This window comes from Salvelinus fontinalis, chromosome 23 (genome assembly GCF_029448725.1).
Source record: "Salvelinus fontinalis isolate EN_2023a chromosome 23, ASM2944872v1, whole genome shotgun sequence".
NCBI classification, from domain to species: domain Eukaryota; kingdom Metazoa; phylum Chordata; class Actinopteri; order Salmoniformes; family Salmonidae; genus Salvelinus; species Salvelinus fontinalis.
The window spans coordinates 15,388,023-15,407,557 of record NC_074687.1 but is presented as its reverse complement, the minus strand read 5'-3'; the positions used below and the strand labels follow the sequence as shown (position 1 = coordinate 15,407,557).

General features: G+C 41.9%; 1 pseudogene; it reads left to right on the top strand.

Moving 5' to 3' along the window:
- The first annotated feature begins 731 nt into the window (after window positions 1–731).
- LOC129821578 (dnaJ homolog subfamily C member 10-like) overlaps window positions 732–19,535 on the top strand; it is a 47,430-nt pseudogene continuing 28,626 nt past the window's right edge.

The window sequence follows — 19,535 nt, the reverse complement described above, 5'->3', positions numbered from 1 at the left end:
CCTTAGCTCAGTTAGAGGCCCTAACCCACTTCAACCCCAACTTGCCATTACAGTTGGCATGTGATGCATCGCCTTATGGCGTTGGTGCAGTTGTCTCACACATCATGCCATCAGGTGAAGAAAGGCCAATTGCTTTCGCATCACGGACCTTAAGTAAAGCCGAGAGCAATTATGCACAGATAGAGCGTGAAGCACTCGCCATTGTGTTTGGAGTTAAGAAATTTCATCAGTTTCTGTTTGGCCGACGATTCACACTGCTGACGGACCATAGACCCCTCACCTCCATCTTTGGTCCCCACACCGGCATTCCGTCGCTTGCAGCCAGCCGCATGCAGCGATGGGCGTTATTGTTATCTGTTCACCAGTACGATATCAAGTACAGAAGGTCTGAGCAGCACTGCAATGCAGACGGCCTCTCAAGGCTTCCCTTACCTGTCACACACACTGAGCAATCCCAGGTTGAAATCTTCTACTTCAAGGAAGTGACGAACGCCCCAGTTACATCTGTCCAAGCGAAAAAGTTCACCCACATTGATCCAGTGATGTCTGAGGTCGTGGACATTGTCACTCGTGGAAAAGAAGTAGAGATGTCGGACAGCCTACAACCTTACCTAGTGAGGAGAAACGAGCTCACAGTCCAGTTTGGATGCTTGCTATGGGGTTTTTGAGTAATCATACCGCCGCCACTGAGAAGGCAGGTGCTTGAAGAACTCCATTCAGGGCACTGTGGCATGGTGCGAATGAAGGAGATTGCACGCAGCTACTTTTGGTGGCCAGGTCTACACGCAGCTATCGAAGACACGGTGAAGTCAGGTTCTGCATGTCAAAAGATGAGGAACATACCTCAGCTAGCGCCACTACACCCATGGGACTTCCCAGAAGAGCCTTGGCAGCGAGTCCACATAGACTATGCAGGCCCACTGGAGGATTGTATGTTCTTAGTCGTAGTTGACGCACACAGTAAATGGCCTGAGGTCACAGTGATGAAGAGCACCTCAGCGGAGAGAACCATCGAAGAGCTACGGTCAATCTTCAGTCGCTTCGGCTTGCCAACGCAACTCGTTAGTGATAATGGACCCCAACTGGTGTCTGAAGAGTTCCGGTCATTCATGGAAGCAAATGGAATTCAACACATCAAGTCAGCGCCGTATCACCCTGCAACGAATGGCCTCGCTGAAAGGTTTGTCCAAACAATGAAGCAAGCTTTTCATCACAAGGGAACGGCTCCCTCAATAGGCATCTAAACACCTTCCTGTTAACATACAGAAACACTCCCCACGCTACAACCAAAGTGGCACCCGCGTCAGCCTTGATGAAAAGACAGCTTCGCACACGACTCGACCTCCTGAGACCTCCAAAGACAAAACAGGTTGTACAGACACAACAGCGAGCACAGGTGGAGAGACGGAGCAAAGCAAAAGACAGAAGCTTCATGGCTGGAGAGAGTTCTTGCTCGGAACTACCGCAAAGGTCCAAAGTGGATACCAGCCACAGTGTCCTACACAGTTCACACACCGGAAAACATAATCTGGAGGAGACACGTGGATCAACTGTTGCCAGGAACCAACCTCAGAGATGACTCATGTCAAGTGACAAACCAAGATCAGCTACTGGAGACCTACCATGACTACGAGCCATCACCTGAACATCCACTGCAGCAACCTACAAATGTGGAAAGTGCATCCTGACTCACCTGAACCAGCCAGAGTGCCTACGTAGGGTACTATTGCACCCCAATCTGGGCATACACCATCACCACTCAGAATCAGAGATAATGTGACTGTAGACTCACCTGTACGTCGTCATTACCCTGCAAGAGAAAGACGACCCCCTGACAGGTTGACTATTTAGTTCAGACTAACCTCCGACATTAGGGCAGAATACACCCCAGGGTTAAGTCTGGGAACTGAGGCAGTCTACCCTCTTTCCCTAGTTTAGAAAAGGTTATTCTGAAAAGTTCATTTATTTACATTAAGAGAACTTATGTTAAAAAGAAAACAGTAGGCAAAACAGTGTATATTTACTTTTTCCTTATGAGTCATCAAAGGTAAAGGGGGAGGATTATGTTGTGTATTGATATTCTAGTTTTGTCCCTTTAGGGTACCTGTACCCCCCCCCTTGCTTACCTACGTTGAAATGCGTTTAATGTTCTTCCTGTGAAACGCATGAAACAATGCCCACGTTAATTTCTACTCATGTCCTGTCCTTATATTAGTTGTATAAGTAATACAGTGTGCTATACAACAATTATTTTATAAAACAATGTTCCTCCAGCCTTCATCTTGAATGGTGATTTCCTACAAATTCTAATGACACTCTAAAACAAACTGAATCCACTAGATGGTGGTGTTTTGACTAAAGTACATACTTTCCAAAACTCCATCTGATTGTTAGATTAATGTATTAATAGTCACTACCCTTTCCAAGACACAAAGCCTGGATGGAAATATTGTTTTTACAAAGGAATGAATAAACTTTTGAGGAAGTTGCAGTGGAGGAAGAACCTAGGTCATTCCAAAGCCCATTTATTCTGTAACAGAGTAATTAATCAAATCAGGATTTATTTATATAGCACATTTCAGACATGAATGTAACACAATGCACTTCACAGAAAAAATAAAAACAGAAACATTTACTACACAAGAAACATAAGAGGATAAAAAACTAAAGAACAACAATTTAAAACTAAGGACTTAGCACCCTAAGGTAAATGCACCCCTGTCCAGTGTATATTTACAGCCGATTAGAACACTTGTTATGGGCATTTTTACATGCGTTCATTACACCTGTTCAGTGTTCATTTACATGTGATTAGAACGTGTGTTATGGTCATTTTTACACATGATCATTATCATCACCTGTTCAGCCTATTGGGTAAGGAATGGACTTTGAGTTGTTTTTGGATAATTGCCAAAAACAACTTATTTGGTAGCTAATGTCACATTTTGTGATTTAAAAAAAATATTTACATATTGAAAAAAAGCACATAAAGACTTCATAATTCCTAAAGGTATTTTCTTTAATTAGCTATCTATAATTTTTCCTTGTCTGAAGTATCAAGCTCGAAGTCCATGCGGAAAAAAATTGACACTTTCCATCCACCAGATATTGTTTTGAGAAAAGTACCTACTTCTCCAAAACCCTATTTGTTTGATAAATAAATTAAAGCAATAATAGTCACTATACTTTCCAAACCACAAAGGCTGAATTAAATTGTTTTCTAAAAAGGAATTTATAAACTGTTAAGGAGGCAGCGGTGGAAGGACCAGGGTGCCACATTTAAGAGAAATAAGCTTTTTTTGTGCCTATGGAAAATGTCTGACATCTTTTATTTCAGCTCATGAAACATGAGATCAACACTTTACATGCAAACTGAGACGTCACCGCTCAAATTGGTAATCCAATGTTTTGAGAATAGCTGGCAAGCCGTGTGTTCAGTACATAACATGCAAATATCTCAAATCAAGTTTATTTTATATAGCCCTTCGTACATCAGCTAATATCTCGAAGTGCTGTACAGAAACCCAGCCTAAAACCCCAAATAGCAAGCAATGCAGGTGTAGAAGCACGTTGGCTGGGAAAAACTCCCTAGAAAGGGAGAAATATCATTAGAAATATCTAATGTCATCTTAAGGCTACCTCTGCACTGTTTCTTTTGTCATTGATAGGCTGTACATTAACCTACTTATTCCCTGACATTGTCCAAGTTCTGATTTCTCATTAATTCTCCCTTCCTCCTCCAATGTATTCCATATCGCCCACTTCCTCACTAGACAGTGGCAACAAACTATTTTAAAAAACGATGCTGATTTCATTCATCAACATTTTAAAAAAGGTAGACATTTACAGTAGACATTTCCCCGATCATAGTCTAGCTCAAAACTAATGAGACCGTTTCAGTATGTAAAAAGTAACAGTACAAAACACACATTATTTTAGCAAACATAAAATAATAAGTGAGTTTTGACTGAATAGATATTTAATAAACATTTAAAAAACAATACATTATACTATAGACCTGCTAAATGACTCACATCCAGGTAAAAAAACATTAGAAACAGAATAAACTAAAACAATTCTGTATTTATTTCTGATGTAACAATTATTCATGAAGCAAACATTTTATGACTTGTTGAAGGTATGGTAGAAAGAAGCTGTCCGTTTTCCTCCCCCTCCTTCATCCATGGTGCTCGTTCAACATAGCATTTGGAGATTCCTGTGAACATCAACAGTCATAAACATGTCATTCTGAACAGCAACATCTTCCGAATAAGAATTTAGACCAGTTGACAATTCAACAGAATTCAGTCTTGTTCATGTTGATGATCGGTACAACATGAGAGATAGCAAGCCATGGTATATCAGACCCTATACCACGGGTATGAGTCAATATTACTTGTTTACTGTTGTAATAGCAATAGCAATTGTTTTTAATAGCAATAAGGCACCTTGGAGGTTTGTGGTATATGGCCAATATACCACGGCTAAGGGCTATCCATAGCTGGGCTATCCATAGCCCTTAGCCGTGGCATATTGTTCATATACAACAAACCCCCGAGGTGCCTTATTGTTTAAATATAACACAGATACAGATTATGAGCATGTGAGGTTTCAAATAATAATGTTACTACTACTAGCTTGCCCTCTCCCTGCTTTTCCTGAACATGTTTATCTGATATCACTAGTTGTTGTTCTAGCTTGCTCTTCCAAAGCAGGCTTCTCTCCTCCTCGCTCGTCTTCATATGCTTGCCTACATGATCATCGTGTTGTGGCTGTAACATGGACATTGTGTAACAGTATAACTTTAGTACGTCCCCTCGCCCCGACCCGGGCGCGAACCAGGGACCCTCTGCACACATCAACAACAGTCACCCACGAAGCGTCGTTACCCATCGCTCCACAAAAGCCGCGGCCCTTGCAGAGCAAGGGGAACCACTACTTCAAGGTCTGAAAGCGAGCGACGTAACCGATTGAAACGCTATTAGCGCGCACAACCGCTAACTAGCTAGCCATTTCACATCCGTTACAATTGCATTAGAACAACTAGATACACTCTTAGAAAAAAGGGTTCCAAAAGGGTTCTTCAGCTGTCCCCATAGTATAACCCTTTTTGGTTCAAGGTAGAACCCTTTTGGGTTGGTTCTACTTGGAACCAACAAGGGTTCTTCAAAAAGTTATTCTATGGGGACAGCCGAATATCTTTATAAGTTCTAGATAGCAACTTGTTTTTCTAAGAGTAACTTTATCAGATAGACATTGTCAGGAAAAGCAGCTCATTTAGCAAGCCAATAAAATGTTTATCTTATATAACTAACATTCTTGTTCAATAGGCTTTCCTCCCAATCTCATCACTGGTCTGCAGATGCTTGAGTACTTGCCATTTCCTGGACATTGCATAAGAACAACAATAACTAGAACTAACAACTTTATCAGATAGACAGTTTCAGGAAAAGCAGCTCATTTAGCAAGCCAATAAAATACATATTGCATTGGTTCAACCTTGAAATATAGCTACTCAAGATAGAATCTTACCTTTTTATCGCTGTAGCAGTTTGCTCTCACCTCGTCTGGGCACTGCAACAGCCAGATCTTATTCTCCATTCTCTATTGTCTAGATTCTGCAGGGAGCTAGCCTGTTCTCCTAAAACATTAGCTAAGTTGACCAACTTCAGCACATAAATCTCAGCTTGCTTACTAGCAAAGCCAACCAATTACACAACAAATATACACAAAGTAAACATTATTTTCATGTTCTAAACTAATATTAATCTCAACCAAATGACAAGTACAAAGAACTGTTGCTCTCTTCCACAACGTAATGTTGATAAAACGTTTACTGGAGACAGGAGAACAAGAGGAGACATAGGACGAGGTGGATAATTTTATAATAAGGCCGTTTAATCACATGTAAAGATATCTTAGTAAAATCTTGCAGCAAGGCTCTTTCTGTCTGATTCATATGGAATCGTCCGGAAAAGAGGTAGTTTAAACAGTTGTACAGTTTTATATAGACAACAAGCAAAGTAGATTGATCTTGTAGTCTGGCCTTCCGATTGGTCGATCTGGGTCTTGGGTAGTCCTGATCAGGCCTGGTGTCAACGTTCCATTGGTTCCTGAGATAGTTCTTTGTTTTGTGCTCCAACCTTGAGTTGTGTGTGTCTGTGATTGTCATGGGGGAGGGGAGTTGTGTGTGTCTGTGGTTGTCATCTTAATAAGTCCAGCATATGTCCAAGAGAAATGAGGAGTATGTGTATTTTGTATAAAAGATGGCTTATGTTGAAATGTTGTTATTACTAGTTCCCAGTCTCTATTACAATTTCTTACAGTAACAACCATTAGTTACAGGTTAGAAAGAAGACTATTGCTAGCTAACTAGCCATGCTATTTCAATGAAAATAAGCTAGCTAACCAGCGTCAGCTTTGTAGTTGTAATGCTATGTGGAAAAAGTTGTTTTAATTTCTTCCTCCATTTTTCTCAACAATGCCTTGCTGTAGCGTTTACGTTCTGTAAATGTAATTGACTACTTGTAACAATTTGATCCACATTTAGAAACATCTGAGTAAGCGATTCATCGCAACAGGCCAGAAGTCAAACAAAGTCAAACTCACGGAAATTGAGGTGGGAGGGGCTACAATGTGGTACTTTCAGAAGCATGAAATGTACCCGTTACTACACAGGCGTTCAGAACATGTGCAGTGGCACAATTTCATGCGGCTGAAAGCACAATATTCAAAACATTCCAATCACCTGTAAATACACACTGAACAGGTGTAATGGACGTGTGTAAAAATGCACATAACAAGTGTTCAAATCAAGACGATTTGAAACTATTGGCCTTCCATACTGGACAGGTGAAAAATCACATGTACAAAAAGTGACATTTGACACTTGAAAAAAGCAAGTGAAAATGATAATTACAAGTGTTAAGACGATTTGAACCTTTTGGCCTTCCATATGTGTGCTCTGCATTCGCACGTGCAAGCCAAGCGCCACCACTATCAGTAGCACTGTCAAAGCTGTACAAAAAAGTAAGCAAACACCGGACACGAACGATGTGTTTACAATACCGCGTTGGTAATAACGCATTATTTGTTCGACCGCAACTTCTGGGGTACCTAGCTAGCAACAATTCAACCAGCCTGAAAACAATGACCAGTAGAAACTGCAGTCATTTTCATTATTCTTAGCAATGATTTAGGAATCATTGTGGTGAGTATTAGCTGGGTAGCCAGTTGTTGTTCGCCTATTGAAATTGAACTTGCTAGTCAGCTACTTAACCCTGTTGCCCAAAGCTAACGTTAAGCAGCCAGTTTGCGTCATCTGGCTAGTGAGGCTCCACCGGAACGGGTTATGTGTTGTGAAGCTAGCCACAATAAAAGTTAGGCACAATAGTGGAATTTGCGGTTTGCCTTCAAACTAAAAGTACTTCCTTGAAAGTGATGCAGAAGGTTTACAATTGATGGAATTGTGACTCGTTCTACCAGCCACATTCTGTTAAAGGTCCCCAAAGCACACACATCCATGGGTCGCTCGTCTTTTCAATTCGCTGCAGCTAGCAACTGGAAAGAGCTGCAACAAACACTCAAACTGGACAGTTTTATCTCAATCTCTTCATTCAAAGACTCAATCATGGACACTTACTGACAGTCGTGGCTGCTTTGCATGATGTATTGTTGTCTCTACCTTTTTGCCCTTTGTACTGTTCTCTGTGCCCAATAATGTTTGTACCATGTTTTGTACTGCTACCATGCTGTGTTGTCATGTTTTGCTGCCTTGCTATGTTGTTGTCTTAGGCCTCTCTTTATGTAGTGTTGTCTCTCTTGTCGTGATGTGTGTTTTGTCCTATATTTATATATTATTTTTTTTTTTAAATCCCAGCTCCGTCCCCGCAGGCCTTTTGCCTTTTGGTAGGCCGTCATTGTAAATAAGAATGTGTTCTTAACTGACTTGTCTGGTTAAATAAACGTTAAATAAAGTTAAAATAAATTTAATCTGTGTCTTTGGAACCTTAACGTATTTAAAAAAAAAAATGTAAACCAGGCCCATCTTGTCAAATAAAAACTATTTCAATCTCTAGTTGAGTAAAATAAATATTTTGTTCTGATCACAAGATAATCCAGAAAATGGAGGTAAACCGCGGCAAAACGGAATATTCTATTCTCAGCCAGGCCCATTTGTTTTCAAAAAAGCAACATTTAATTATATCTCCATTTCAGCAAAATAAGTAGTTTTGTTGTGATGACAATAAATCATAATAATTCAGGCAAAGAGCCCCACAGTCAGGCTGACAAATCTTAATGTTGTATCATAAAGTGAGAACAATTAGCTTCCCTTGCTGATATTGCTTCTACTTAGAAATACTGTAAGAGTAAATTAATAGATGACATTCACTGCTATAAACCTGTCTCCAATAAAATCGCATCATTTACACAGACCCAACGCGGACCTTCGTGTGAAAAGGCGTTTTATGGTCTGTTTCGTCAACGAGCTCAATGTATTCCAAATACTTGTGGTAACCAGATGATCCCAATAATTTTGGTAGCCTAGTAAACGATGCCCCCTCTGGTATGTTCTATTTTGCGAACTGTCTGGGACTCGTTGTTTCGCTGGTTACTACTCAAATATATTTTACTTGTTAATTCAAAGAAGAAATGAACTGCAATACACTGGTCTCAAATATATTAGCACAACTAGGCTACACAGAACCATCGCGGACCCACTGTAAAATGAGAGGCTTTTTAGCGTATTAAAACCAGTCCAACACTGGGGCGTGGCTTACGGAGCGCTCTATGAAATAAGTGTCGTATTGCACCAGGTCGAGTTATCTCATTACACCGGACCCAAACCCGGATAAAAAGTGTGCCAACAAGTCAATCTGTCAAGGTAACGTTCATTTGCAAGATTTCAGAGTATATGCATTTAACGGCTTTTTGTTTTTGTGTAGATATCTGATCCAAATGATGAAGTAGCTAGCGACATAACATTAACTTTTACCGCCTCAGAAACCCGGATCCGGGATCCCCCCCCACCCCACCCCCCCCCACACTGATTAGCATCACTAGCATAGCGTCACATTTAAATAGTAGCATCTAAATATCATTAAATCACAAGTCCAAGACACCAAATGAAAGATACAGATCTTGTGAATAAAGTCACCATTTCAGATTTTTAAAATGTTTTACAGGGAAGACAAAATATGTAAATCTATTAGCTAACCATGTTAGCAAAAGACACCCTTTTTCTTTGTCCACCATTTTTTCTCAACACCAGTAGCTATCACCAATTCGGCTAAACTAAGATATTGATAGCCACTAACCAAGAAAAAACCTCATCAGATGACAGTCTGATAACATATTTATGGTATAGGATAGGTTTTGTTAGAAAAATGTGCATATTTCAGTATAAATCATAGTTTGCCATTGCAGCCAGCATCACAAATCTCACCAAAGCTCCTAGAATTACTACAGACAGCAACGTGTATTACCAATTTACTCATCATAAAACATTTCTTAAAAATACACAGCACATAGCAATGGAAAGACACAGATCTTGTGAATTCAGACAACATTTCAGATTTTCTAAGTGTTTTACGGCGAAAACACAATGAATCGTTATATTAGCATACCACATATGCAAACGTTACCAGAGCATTGATTCTAGCCAAAGAGAGCGATAACTCAACATCGCCAAAATATATTAATTTTTTCACTAACCTTCTCAGAATTCTTCAGATGACACTCCTGTAACATCATATTACACAATCGAAAATGTGCATATTTAGCTGCACAAATCGTGCTTACACAATGGAAATAGTGTTCAACTACTCAAGCAATCTGGCCGGCGCCATTTTGAAAATACAAATATTTTTATCAAAAACTATTCATAAACTTGACTAAAAAAATACAGGTTGGACATGAAATGAAAGATGTATTAGTTATTAATGCAACCGCAGAGTTAGATTTTTAAAATTAACGTTACTAGACATACAGTGTGCGTTACAGCCAGACTAGTGACGCAATAACGGCGTCACTATTCACCATTATTGAGTTTACATTTTTCCACATAAAAACGGAATAACATCATAAATAGCTCTTACTTTTCGACGAGCTTCCATCAGAATCTTGCCATGGTGGTTCTTTGTCCAAAAGAATCGTTGCTTGGTTGTGAAACGTTGCATTCAACTTCTGATATAGCAGCTAACACTAGCTAGCCATAGCTATTTTGCACCAACGTGTCCAAATCCTCAAGGCGCAATACTGTTGAAATTCCGAAAAATAGCAATATACTCGCATAATCTGATATAACTCGGTTTAAAATAGCTTCGTTATGATGCTTCTAACACCTATGTCTAATTAAATTACAGATGGATACATCTAACGTTTAAAATTGAGCGTTTGAAAATGGCATCCTGAGGTCCACTTCGCGCAATGTTCAGCGTCGAAAGGAAGGCTCCTCTCGCTCCTTGGCCTTTTATAACCTCTGAGAGCTACGCAGCAAGCCCATTCCACTTCTCATTGGTTACTGACATCCAGGGGAAGGCGGGTGCAGTTCATGTCGTTCCATAGGATATTCACAGACTTTCAAAACTGATCTGAAATCAGAGCTTCGCTCTCAGACCATCGCAGTACCTGTCATGGATTTCGCTGTAGAAAGAGTTCTGGGTCACCCACAGACAAAATTCCAACGGCTAAAGAAACTAGAAAGTGTTTTCTATCCAATAGAATTAATAATATGCATATTGTACGATCAAGAATTGAGCACGAGGCAGTTTAATTTGGTGACACCCAGAAATAAAAAATGCTAATTGCGCCACCTAACATACTTGAGATCTAACTTGCTAGCCCTGATCATTACTCTCTGTCCCATTAGTTACATTACATTACATTGCACATAAATCATTGGACGAAGATTTCTTCTGTATGGGAGTGTTTTTGTTAAGAGCTCAACGCTCGGTCTGAACATTAACACGCATCGTTTTATATTTACTAAATAAAGTATAAAATAAAAAGTAACACAATAAAATGGCATAACAATAACTAGGCTATATACAGGGGGTACCGAGTCAATGTGCAGGGCGAGGGTACAGGGGGTACAGACTCAATGTGCGGGGCGAGGGTACAGGTTAGTCAATGTAAATTGTACATGTAGGTAGGGGTAAAGTGAGTTTGCATATATATATTAAATACCGAGTAGCAGCAGTCTTTTATAGTTTGGGGGTAGAAATTGTTAAGGAGCCTTTTGGACCTAAACTAGGCGCTCCGGTACCGCTTGACGTGCGTGGAGTATTTAGCTGTTTTGGCTGCCAGAACCAGTCTACCTCTGAAAATAACATACGGTACTTGGACCTAAAGGAGAAGCGCTCGTCTCGTTAACAGTCCACCTTGGGCTACTAAGTTAACTAACTAGCCTGGGGTCTGTACACTGATATAGCTAGCTAGCCTTGTAGCTTGTGAAGAAGTCATTGATGCAAGATCCTTGCCAAATTCTGATCGTATGATCTTGCATCTCTAGAAAGAAACACTGATCTGAATTGCATGTAAGTGTTACAGCTGTGTTCATAGCTAGCTTCATTTGCCTTACCTTGCTAACTTGGCCAATTATGTCACCATTCAATCATGTCTCTAGTAGACGTCACGTTCTGAAAAATCACGTTGTAATTATTTCGATCTTTCTTTCCACAGACAGACGTCAGAACATTCTAGGGTTGCTTCTCCTACCTAGGATGAGGTGTGTGTGACACTAACAACTTAAGAGATCCAGCACTGAAACTTGTTGCACTGTGTGTTTACTGAGGAGACCTGTGGCAATGGCATCTCTACCACCTGAAAAATCAAAACTAGCCTGTCAAGTTCAGAATCCAGGGCAGATGCTTTGGAGCAGAATTTTGCTGGGATCCCTGCTTGTCTACAGTTGCCTGGGAGCTTCTGTGTCATCTGAGGATTACTATAAATTACTGAAGGTGTCCAGAGAAGCCACAACCAGAGAAAAACGACAAGCCTTCAAAAAGCTGGCTCTGACCATGCATCCAGATAAAAACCCAGTGAGTAGCCTGCCCTATATCATATTGTAACGACCCTGGGTTTATAAGCGCAGATTTTGACTCAAGCTTTTGCGGCACAGTCGATAGCGTGCTGGACTTCGGGCTAGAAGGTCAAGGGTTCGAGGCCTGCTCCCTGCTTGTTTCATTACATTGGTGTCAGAAGTGACGACAGTGCGTGTGCTTGGTCAGTGAGCGCCTTCCTATAAGATGTTGAGTCGCAAGCTAGCGCAAGGACACGCTCTTTGAGAGTGTAATGACCCTGAGTTTATAAGTGCGGATATCGACTCTGCCACTCGATTATGCTTTTTTTTTTTTTTTTTTCGGGCTAGAAGGTGGAGGTTTCGAAACCTGCTCCCTGCCTGTTTTATTACAATATATTAAATTATCAAAGTTATTGGTCACATACACAGATTTGCAAATGTGCATTCAAAAAGTATTCAGACCTTCACCTTTTCCACATTTTGTACCTTATTCTACAATAAATACATTTTTTTTCTAACGGGTGTACCGTTAAGAGTCGATGTGCGGGTGCACAGGTTAGTCGAGGTAATATGTACATGAAGGTAGAGTTATTAAAGTGACTATGCATAGATAATAACCAGAGTAGCAGCAGCGTAAAGTTGAGAGAGGACGGTGGGACGATGACGACAATGCAAATAGTCTGGGTAGCCATTTGATTAGCTGTTCAGGAGTCTTATGGCTTGGGGGCAGAAGCTGTTAATAAGAAGCCTTTTGGACCTAGACTTGGCGCTCTGCTACCGTGCTGCTACCGCTTGCTTTGCGGGGCCTTTCTCTGACACCGCTTGGTATAGAGGTCTTGGATGGCAGGAAGCTTGGCCCCAGTGATGTACTGGGCCGTACCCACTACCCTCTGTAGTGCCTTGCGGTCGGAGGCCGAGCAGTTGCCATACCAGGCAGTGATACAACAAGTCAGGATGCTCTCGACGGTGCAGCTGTAGAACATTTTGAGCATCTGAGGACCCATGCCAAATCTTTTCAGTCTCCTGAGGGGGAATAGGCTTTGTCATTCCCTCTTCACGACTGTCTTGGTGTGTTTGGATCATGGTAGTTTGATGTGGACACCAATGAACTTGACTCAACCTGTTCCACTCTAGTCCCGTCGATGAGAATGGGGGCGTGCTCGGTCCTCCTTTTCCTGTATTCCACAATACTTAAATAAGTATTCAATACCCGATAATGACAAAGGGAAAACATGTTTTTAGATATCTTTTTCAATTGTATTAAAAATGTAAAACTGAAATGACACTTACATAAGTATTCAGACCCTTTACTCAAAACTTTGTTGAAGCACCTTTGGCAGCGATTATAGCCTCTCGTCTTCTTGGTTATGACGCTACAAGCTTGGTACGCCTGTATTTGGGGAGATTGTCCTATTGGTACGCCTGTATTTGGGGAGTTTGTCTCCTTTGGAAAGAAGACCATGGTGTCTCATGAGTATAAGAAGCTTAAGGCTCTTCTGAAGGGGGCCCACAGACATGTAAGGTGTAGCTTGGAATCTACACTGAATATCGCTCTATCGTTTCACTATTGATTCACGTCACTGTTTCAGTCTTTGTGCATTTTCTCAGGTGGGAAAGGTGGACTGCCTTACTGAGTCAGAACTGTGTGGCTCCCTCTACATTCAGAAGTCCTGCATCGCGGTCTTTAAAGGCCTTGGGATTCATGACTTTGAGAAGTCCATGTTTTATTCAAATACATGAAGTTTGTATTTTTTAAATTCACTTTGCATACCTTTTCACCCGTTGTACAGTATACACCTATGTACATTTTATTTATTGTGGTTTTTATCAAGTGCTTGCTGAGTAATATTTCCAATGTATTCATTATAAATGGCAAATAAACTTGAAACACTGTTTCTGCTCTTCCAGGAAAGGATTTGCTGTATAACATTGTAGCATTTGCTAAGGAGAGTGTCAGCGCCCATGTCACCACTCTCAGACCAGAGAACTTCCCCAGTGATGGAAAGGAGCCCTGGATGGTTGACTTCTTTGCTCCTGTAAGTATCAGCCTAATGTTAGTGACTAATACAATACTTGCTTATCAATGTTTGAAAAGATAGGTGTGGCTATACTAAAATAATAATCTGTTGGTGACTAACATTAATCCCTGAAAGTAAACAGACATTGTGTAAATTGGACTAGAGCCAGTTGATTTGGCAGATACATTGGGTTTGGTCCATTACCAACACTGTTTCCTTGTAGTGGTGTCCGCCCTGTCGTGCTCTCCTCCCTGAGCTGAGGAAAGCCTCGATCCAGCTGTTTGGTCAGATGAAGTTTGGAACACTGGACTGTACTGTGCACGAGGGCCTTTGCAGCATGGTGAGTGTCTGGCGAACATACCAAACGTGAACCCAAAACCAAGAGATGTGGCCTAGATGTATCAAATCAAATTTATTGGTCACATACACATGGTTAGCAGATGTTAATGCGAGTGTAGCAAAATTCTTGTGCTTCTAGTTCCGACAGTGCAGTAATATCTAAACACTACCTAATACACACATCTAATGGGATGGAATAAGAATATGTACATATAAATATATGGATGAGCGATGGCCGAGCAGCATAGGCAAGGTGCAATATATGATATAAGGTACAGTATATACATATGAGATGAGTAATGTAAGATTTGTTAACATTATTAAAGTGGCATTGGTTAAAGTGACTAGTGATCCATTTATTAAAGTGGCCAGTGATTTGAGTCTTATGTAGGCAGCAGGCTCTCTGTGTTAGTGATGGATGTTTAACAGTCTGATGGCCTTGAGATAGAAGCTGTTTTTCAGTCTCTCGGTCCCAGCTTTGATGCACCTGTACTGACCTCGCCTTCTGGATGATAGCGGGGTGAACAGGCTGTTGCTCGGGTGGTTGTTGTCCTTGATGATCTTTTTGGCCTTCCTGTGACATCAGGTGGTGTAGGTGTCTTGGAGGTAGTTTGCCCCCGGTGATGCGTTGTGCAGACCGCACCACCCTCTGGAGAGCCTTGCGGTTGAGGGCGGTGCAGTTGCCGTACCAGGCGGCGATACAGCCCAACAGGATGCTCTCAATTGTGCATCTGTAAAGGTTTGTCAGGGTTTTCGGTGACAAGCCAAATTTCTTCAGCCACCTGAGGTTAAAGAGGCGCTGTTCAGCACACTATCTATCTGAAATGGTCCACCCACACAGTTTGTCAGTGATGTGTACGCCGAGGAACTTAACTTCCTACCTTCTCCACTGCTGTACCGTCGATGTGGATGGGGGGTGGTCCCTCTGCTGTTTCCTGAAGTCCTCAATCATCTCCTTTGTTTTGTTGCCGTTGAGTGATGTTGTTTTCCTGACACCACACACACAGAGTGCCCTCACCTACTCCCTGTAGGCTGTCTCGTCGTTGTTGGTAATCAAGCAAACTACTGTTGTCTGCAAACTTGATAATTGAGTTTGACACGTGCATGGCCACGCAGTCATGGTTGGACAGAGAATACAGGAGGGGGCTGAGCACGCACCTTTGTGGGGCGCCAGTGTTGAGGGTCAGAAAGTGGAGATGTTGTTTCAACACCTGGGGGTGGCCCATCAAAGTCCAGGACCCAATTGCACAGGGCTAGGTTGAGACCCAGGGCCTCCAGCTTAATGATGAGCTTGAGGGTACTATGGTGTTGAATGCTGAGTTGTAGTCAATGAACAGCGTTCTTACATAGGTATTCCTCTTGTCCAGATGGGATAGGGCAGTGTGATGGCGATTGCATCGTCTGTGGACCTGTTCAGTATGAAGTGGGTCTAGTGTGGCAGGTAAGGTGACGGTGACGGCGATATGATCCTTGACTTGTCTCTCAAAGCACTTCATGATGACAGAAGTAAGTGAAATGGGGCAGTAGTCATTTCGTTCAGTTCTTTGCATTCTTGGGTACAGGAACAATGGTGGCCATCTTGAAGCATGTGGGGACAGCAGACTGGGGTAGGGAGAGATTGAATATGTCCGTAAACACACCAGCCAGCTGGTCTGCGCATTCTCTGAGGACGCGGCTATGGCTGCCGTCTGGGGGTTAACACGTTTAAATGTCTTACTCACGTCGGCCACGGAGAAGAAGGAGGCGGCGCTGTCCTTGTTAGCGGGCCGCGTGGGTGGCACTGTATTATCCTCAAAGTGGTCAAAGAAGGTTTTTAATTTGTCTGGAGCAAGACGGTGTCTGACATGGCTGGTTTTCTTTTTGTAGTCCGTGATTGCCTGTAGACCCTGCCACAAGTCTCGTAAAGGTTACTTTTCAACTTTGTCTACTCCTGAGCATTCCTACTAACATAAACTCACCCCATTCCGTACAAATGTGCATAACCACGACATTCAAATGAGGCTACAAAGAAAACTAATGGGACTGTAGCGACTGTGTTGACTTCAAAATCGGGGGTGTGAACTAGGTTTCTATTCAAGCGTTGATCGACATGGTAATGGCTCTATAGTATTGGAGAAAAGTTGAAAAAACTGACCCTCGTTTACATCTTGACGTGTCATGTCGTAACGTACACGTACACAATATCTCTCCTTCTCACTCTCACGCATTAGTTTCGCTTCCCCACCCGCCATTTTTAAAAAGACCCGAAGGGGCTCATTGCCTGCTTGAATTATGCAGAAACGGGCTGCGTTTAGGTCATGTAATTTATTCTGTTGGAAAGGGGAGAAATTGTGCTTTACAATGGTATTGACATTACAGTTGATCTGGAAGTATTAAGTTTTGGGGCGCTAAAATAAGGGAAATTGTACGGACCAAGGCGATGTACGAGTTTACGTGAGTTTCCGTTACTTAGAAAAACGTAATATTTTTAATGTGGGGCTATGACAGTCCATTGCAAATTAGTCTGACGTAATCGCTCTTATCTCACCACCACTAATGAGATGGGTGTGCATGTTGCGTCGGAGCTTCTCAAAGTCAGGGGGCTTGGTCGACAGTGTGCACCTCTGCTGTCACATCCAACCTGGATCAATATTTGGTTTTAATGCAGATGAGGGTACTGAATCCAGCTTCACACAGATATGAGCTGGCGAAGGGTAGCCTATCATTAGTTTATGGTGCTTTTAAAACCACTGGGAACCCAGAAACATTTGAGGTCAAATCATGACGTCAGTGATCTTTTGGTCGGAGTTCTAGAAAGAGTTCCTGAATTGGAATTCCGAGTTGGAGGATCGTTCAAATTAGAGGTCGACCGATTTAAGATTTTTCTACGGTGATACCGATCTATTGGAGTACCAAAAAAAGCCAATACCGATTAATCAGCTTTTATTTTTTTTATATATATATCTCAGCAAAAAAAGAAACGTCCTCAATGTCAACTGCGTTTATGTTCAGCAAATTTAACATGTGTAAATATTTGTATGAACATAACAAGATTCAACAACTGAGACATAAACTAAACAAGTTCCACAGACATGTGACTAACAGAAATGGAATAATGTGTCCCTGAACAAAGGGGGGTCAAATCTAAATTAACAGTCAGTATCTGGTGTGGCCACCAGCTGCATGAAGTACTGCAGTGCATCATCTCCTCATGGACTGCACCAGATTTGCCAGTTCTTGCTGTGAGATGTTACCCCGCTCTTCCACCAAGGCACCTGCAAGTTCCCAGACATTTCTGGGGGGAATGGCCCTAGCCTTCACCCTCCGATCCAACAGGTCCCAAATGTGCTCAATGGGATTGAGATCCGGGTTCTTCGCTGGCCATGGCAGAATACTGACATTCCGGTCTTGCAGGAATTCACGCACAGAACGAGCAGTATGGCTGGTGGCATTGTCATGTCAGGATGAGCCTGCAGGAAGGGTAGCACATGAGGGAGGAGGATGTCTGCCCTGTAACGCACAGCATTGAGATTGCCTGCAATGACAACAAGCTCAGTCCGATGATGCTGTGACACACTGCCTCAGACCACGATGGACTCTCCACCTCCAAATCGATCCCGCTCCAGAGTATAGGCCTCTGTATAACGCTCATTCCTTTGATGATAAACGCGAATCCGACCATCACCCCTGGTGAGACAAAACCGCGACTCGTCAGTGAAGAGCACTTTTTGCCAGTCCTGTCTGGTCCAGCGACGGTGGGTTTGTGCCCATAGGCGACGTGGTTGCTGGTGATGTCTGGTGAGGACCTGCCTTACAACAGTCCTACAAGCCCTCAGTCCAGCCTCTCTCAGCCTATTGCGGACTGTCTGAGCACTGATGGAGGGATTGTGCGTTCCTGGTGTAACTCTGGCAGTTGTTTGCATCCTGTACCTGTCCAGCAGGTGTGATGTTCGGATGTACCGATCCTGTGCAGGTATTACACGTGGTATGCCACTGCGAGGACGATCAGCTGTCCGTCCTGTCTCCCTGTAGCGCTGTCTTAGGCTTCTCACAGTACGGACATTGTGATTTATTGCCCTGGCCACATCTGCAGTCCTCATGCCTCCTTGCAGCATGCCTAAGGCACGTTCACGCAGATGAGCAGGGACCATGGGCATCTATCTTTTGGTGTTTTTCTGAGTCAGTAGAAATGCCTCTTTAGTGTCCTAAGTTTTCATAATAGTGACCTTAATTGCCTACTGTCTAAGTTGTTAGTGTCTTAACGACCGATCCACAGGTGCATGTTCATTAATTGTTCATGGTTCATTGAATAAGCATGGGAAACAATGTTTAAACCCTTTACAATGAAAATGCGTCAAATTCCAAATAATGTCACAGATCATCTTTGCGAGGGTGCTGAAAAAGGGCCATTTCTTTTTTTGCTGTGTGTGTGTGTATAATAATGACAATTACAACAATACTGAATGAACAATGAATACTTATTTTAACTTAATATAATACAATCTGTTTAGTCTCAAATAAATAATGAAACATGCTGAATTTGGTTTAAATAATGCAAAAACAGTGTTGTATAAGAAAGTTAAAGTGCAATACGTGCCATGTAAAAAAAGCTAATGTTTAAGTTCCTTGCTCAGAACATGAGAACATATGAAAGCTGGTGGTTCAATATTCCCAGTTAAGAAGTTTTAGGTTGTAGTTATTATAGGAATTATGACGCGTCGACTTTTTCTCTCTATACCATTTGTATTTCATATACCTTTGACTGTTGGATGTTCTAATAGGCACTTTAGTATTGCCAGCCTAATCTCAGGAGTTGATAGGCTTGAAGTCATAAACAGCGCTGTGAAGCAAGCATTGCTAAGAGCTGCTGGCAAACACAGTAAAGTTTGAGTGAATGCTTACGAGCCTGCTGCCTCCTACCACCGCTCAGTCAGACTGCTCTATCAAATCAGACGTAATTATAATATAATAATAATATAATAAACACACATTTGACCATCACACATTTGACCATATTAATGACCAACAGCTCGTATTTCTATAATTTCGAAAACAAATCGTTTATTCTTTCCGGGAAATACGGAACCGTTCCATATTTTATTGAATGGGCGGCAACCCTAAGTCTAAATATTGCTGTTACATTGCACAACCTTCAATGTTATGTCATAATAATGGCA